Source organism: Sinocyclocheilus anshuiensis, unplaced genomic scaffold (genome assembly GCF_001515605.1).
Source record: "Sinocyclocheilus anshuiensis isolate Anshui unplaced genomic scaffold, SAMN03320099.WGS_v1.1 scaffold1303, whole genome shotgun sequence".
Taxonomy (NCBI): domain Eukaryota; kingdom Metazoa; phylum Chordata; class Actinopteri; order Cypriniformes; family Cyprinidae; genus Sinocyclocheilus; species Sinocyclocheilus anshuiensis.
The window spans coordinates 67,143-72,519 of NW_015537954.1; the positions used below are offsets into that span (position 1 = coordinate 67,143).

The 5,377-nt window shown below is 34.2% G+C and overlaps 1 protein-coding gene across 1 annotated transcript in view; it reads right to left on the reverse strand.

Annotated features, from left to right (window-relative positions):
• LOC107665324 (protein unc-13 homolog C-like) overlaps positions 1-5,377 on the reverse strand; it is a gene marked incomplete at its 3' end in the record, with an annotated part of 129,555 nt that overhangs the window by 66,961 nt on the left and 57,217 nt on the right. The window lies entirely within an intron of this gene.

Genomic DNA, 5,377 nt, shown 5'->3' on the forward strand with positions numbered 1-5,377 from the left:
TATATTGTAATTAAAATAAAGCTGAAATAAAATAAAAAATTAAAATTAATACATAAATATATATAAGAATATATAAATACGAAAAAGTTCAAATTAAAAGAACTTTAAATGTTGCCTTGACAACTAGGTGAAATAAATGAGTTGAAGTAGTAAAATGACTAAAACTAAAACTGAAATAAAAATAAATTAAAGCTATACAGAAATATAAAAAAATGAAAGTACATAACAAAAAATAGGCTAAAATTAAAATGAATATAAGTATATATAGTATATATAAAGTATGTATAATATAAAAAAGGCAAAAATGTAAATATTAATTAAAATTATGATACTATATTATTAATACTTTAGCATTGTTTACTGGGGATAGACCACTATAATTCCCACGGATTAAAGCCACACCCACTTAAACCAACCCACTGACTAAAACACACCCACCATTTGAAGCCACACCCATATAAACAACCCATGGTTTGAAGCCACGCCCGCTAAAAATCACCCCAGCTGGAAGCCACACCCCTTTAACACAAACCCACTGTTCGAAGCCTCGCCCACTTAAACTAACCAACAGACTGAAGCCACACCCACTTAAACCAACCAACAGTTTGAAGACACACCCCTTTAACACAAACCCACTGTTCGAAGCCTCGCCCACTTAAACTAACCAACAGACTGAAGCCACACCCACTTAAACCAACCAACAGTTTGAAGACACACCCCTTTAACACAAACCCACTGTTCGAAGCCTCGCCCACTTAAACTAACCAACAGACTGAAGCCACACCCACTTAAACCAACCAACAGTTTGAAGACACACCCCTTTAACACAAACCCACTGTTCGAAGCCTCGCCCACTTAAACTAACCAACAGACTGAAGCCACACCCACTTAAACCAAACAACAGTTTGAAGCCACACCCCTTTAACACAAACCCACTGTTCGAAGCCTCGCCCACTTAAACTAACCAACAGACTGAAGACTTTTAACATTCACGTTGATAATACAAATGATGCATTAGGACTTGCGTTTACTGACCTAATAAACTCTTTTGGAGTCAAGCAAAACGTCACCGGGCCCACTCATCATTTTAATCATACGCTAGACCCACTTAAACCAACCAACAGTTTGAAGACACACCCCTTACAAGAAAGCCACTGTTTGAAGCCACATTCACTTAAACCCACTGACTTTGTCATTTCTAGAGTTTGACAGCCTCCTCATTCACTTTCCTTGAATTTTAAATGCTGATTTAAACTCCTAGTAAGTCTGTGAGCAGAAGCTGTAAGCCGCAATGACGCAAGACCGCACCTTAGCATTAGCACATTAGCACCTGCAGACATTGATTTTGACCTCATTAGTTCTGATGGCGCGACCTCTGAGCCCGAACGACCCATCGTGACACACAGGGGAATGAAGAATTATTGTGCCTCCAAGAAAAGGTGAAGAGTTATCCATTCTTCTCTCCATATTTCCTCCTCCCGTTTTATGATTGAAAGATGCTGAGAGCTAAATCAGAATAAATGATATCTGATGGAGGGTGTTGACTTCCTGTTGCCTAGTAACAGCTTGCTTTCCTTTCGCTCCTTCCTCATCTTTAAAATCCTCGTCTCACTGCTCCAGTGATCCGCAGAGCTCCGCTGTAAATCAGAGAAATAAAACTTGCCAACAATTATTGACTCGTCTTCTCTCTCTCTCTATCTGCTGTCCTCTTTAACCTCTGCGCACCTCCCTCCAAAACAGGTCTTAAATTCCCACGCAACGTCAGTATCTGTGATATCATCTGGTAATGAGTTACTCCTGAGATCACTGGGAAAATCTCAGGATTTGTGTTTTCATTATGGCTGAGAATGATGGATTGTTCTTGTAAAAGTTTGTTTTAAAAAAACGATTTTATGTTATCAGTTCTGTTCTTGGATGTCTGAGCAGCTATTAAATCTATAGTGGCAGAGAAAACAAAATGATATTTTATCTGAGTTTTACAGACTTAATTGAATGCAATGAAAAAGTAAGACAAAATAATGCAAAACTCAAAACTTCTATTGCATTATCTTCACTGGTTGCTTCAACAACAAACCAGTTTTAGTCCGATTAGAAAATAAATGACTCTTATGTGCTGGTTCTTTTTAAAGAATCAAGCTAAAAGACTCACAAATCTCTCATCTGCAGCACAGTTATATGTTTGAATCAGTCTAATGGCTGGCTGAATTAATTATTGACTTTTCATTGAAATGTGAAGTCATTATTAATTAATAATGACTTCACAGTTCAATGAAAAGTCCTGCATTTTTGACAAATTCTTCTTAAAAAAAAAAAATTCTAATTTTATCATTAAGGCACTGAAATTGTAAAGGGTAAATCAGAATCTGAACCAAAATCCTTCAATTACTTACTAGTCACATTCCTAAAGACAATGTTTAGTTCAGAACTAACAGAGTTTTTGTTGTTGTTTGTAATAAATGACACTTACATAATAGATATAACTTTATATACTTGTTTTAAAATAAAATAAAATATTTTTTAAATAAACGATACTTATGTAATAAATATAACCTATACATTTATTTTAAAATAAAATAATTAAAATAAATAAATAAATATGATTTTCTTGTAATAAATATAACTTATATACTTATTTTAAAATAAAATAAGAAAATGAATTAAATAAATAAAAGTTTTGTTGTAATAAATGATTCGTATATAATAAATATAACTTTATATACTTACTTTAAATTAAATTTAATTAAATTAAATAATAGATTTTATTTTTAGATAGATAGAACTTATTTTTAATCTTCATCTCCTTTCAGAAAGCTCTCAACAGGCTGGATCTCATTTGTGATTCATGTTCTGTAAACCTACGAACCAACGTGCTGCTGATGACCGAAGATTTCACCCTGAAATCATTATCCTCCCTTCAGCAATAAAAAATGCTGAATGGTAGAAAATCCGGGCTGCATCTCTAATAACATCAGGGACAGGTCACATGACTTTGTTTATTATTACAGGGCCAAGGAAAGGTCATCGGTACAAACGTAAGCATCCACTGGAAACTGTGGATAATTTCCACACATCGACCATCAGATTTAAAGATGTGACCACATGCATATGCAACACATGCAAAAACCATTTGCATCAGCTTCAGTAGGTTCATTACATAAGCACAGCAGATTTCCATATGGAGTGCATAAATAAGTCCAGTTCCCCTGATTCAGCGGGTCAGTACCATACACTCAATGCTGGAAGACTATAATTTATTGAATTAATCAATATCCATTATCCTAAAACAGAAAAACAAATCAACGGACGCTTTAAGAGTCAGAGATCGACTAAACAGCAGATCTCTCTGGAACAACAAGAAGTATTCAGACGCAGGATCTCAATAAAGTGCCAAAATGTCTTTGCCAATTAGCCGGAAACTGCAATATCACACTGAACTGTTAAAAAGCTAATCGTTGAAGTCAGAGATGTGCACGATTAAAAGTAAAGACATAAAAACCATCTACCAATGAAATTCTGTCATGATGTGCAATGGAAACTGCAGGATGCCTTACGTTTTTTTTCTCCCATGTAACACATAAGTTCCTCACATTATCAGGTGCATTTTCACAAAAAGCCAAAGACAGACTCATTTTGTATGATGCAATGACCTCAAGAAGTGAACAACAGCTAAATAACCCCATCTAAATTAGCTCACGGTTATATGCACTGAAAATATATTTTTCACTTCACCCACTGTTGGCAGAATTGGTGAAAAAGTCAATTCTGGTCCCTGCTTGAGTCTGTGCAAAGCAGGGTAAAGTTATATTGTTTGTATGCAATGTGAAATTACAATGTCAAGTTAGAGCTTCCTTATGCATTGCAATCATGTAAACCCGAGCAGTCAGCGTTTAGAGGCTCTGCTGAAACATGAGGTGAATGACTGTACCTACTCTTCAACTGTGATTTTCTGCTTCAATCTGACCTTTTTCTGAGCTGTTAAACGTGGCCCATATCAGCCAGTGTTCTGAGCATGAGAAGCTCCTGAACCGAACCGAATGAGTAAAACATCTCGACATGTTCATCAGCTTTAAACTAGAAAAACTGATGCCAAACTGCGATGAGTCTGTCGTCTAACTGTATGGCATTCATATGCATGCACAGAAAACAGCTATTTTAAATTTTAATAATATTTCAATTATTTTGACCTAATGAATCTAATAAAGAATATAATATAATATAATATAATATAATATAATATAATATAATATAATATAATATAATATAATATAATATAATATAATATAATATAATATAATATAATATAATATAATATAATATAATATAATATAATATAATATAATATAATAAACAACAGTACTATTTATTTTTAATTATAATAATCAACACTCAAATTAAAAATGTGTATGCAAAAATGTAAATAATGCACATAATGCAGTTTTTTCTTCTAAATTATACAATTTCTATATGTTTTTGAAATATAATCATTTGCACAGTGGCTGTCATAACTTGTTTCATAAAATATTTATTTATTTAAACATTAAATTGATAAACTGATACATCACTAACAGGTAAAGTAAAAAATAATCAGTATATAGTTACCTCACCGACACACACACACACACACACAATCAATAATTACATTAAATAATTGACACACACACACACACACACACACACACACACACACACACTCAATGAGACTTCTTTCAAAAACATAAAAAAAAAAATCTTACCAACCCCAAACTTTTGGCTGCAGGGATTCACGCATGATTTTCTCATCTCCTATACAGCAATGCAATAGTGCACTAAACCCAGATAGAAATGAGAAGGAGAGCGAGAGAAAGACAGCATGAGACAGAAAGAGAGGGGACATAAAGATGCAATTATGAGGGTAAGGGCCCTCAGAGCGGAGCGGCTACACATCAGGGGCCCAAATTAATTACAGCTTCAAATGGCCAACAGAGAGTGTGTGCCGAGGCTCACCGACACACACACACACACACAATCAATAATTACATTAAATAATTGACACTCACACACATACGCACTCACGCACGCACACACACATTAAATAATTACATTAAATAATTGATACATCACTAACAGGTAAGGTAAAAAAAAATCAGTATATAGTCTAATATTTCTCAAAATGCTCTTCTCTAGACTCTAGAGCTTTTAAACCAGACTTTCTCTAGCAAAAACGAGCTGGAGACACTGATGACTTGCCTGAGGTGAATGAAATGCTATGTGACATTTTGTTTACAAGCTGTTTTAATGACGTCTTTCCGCGGCTGAAACACTGATTGAGCAATTACATGAGATGTTCATTCATGTTTATTTCACTTTAAAACTAGTAATAAAGATAAGTTAGAACTGA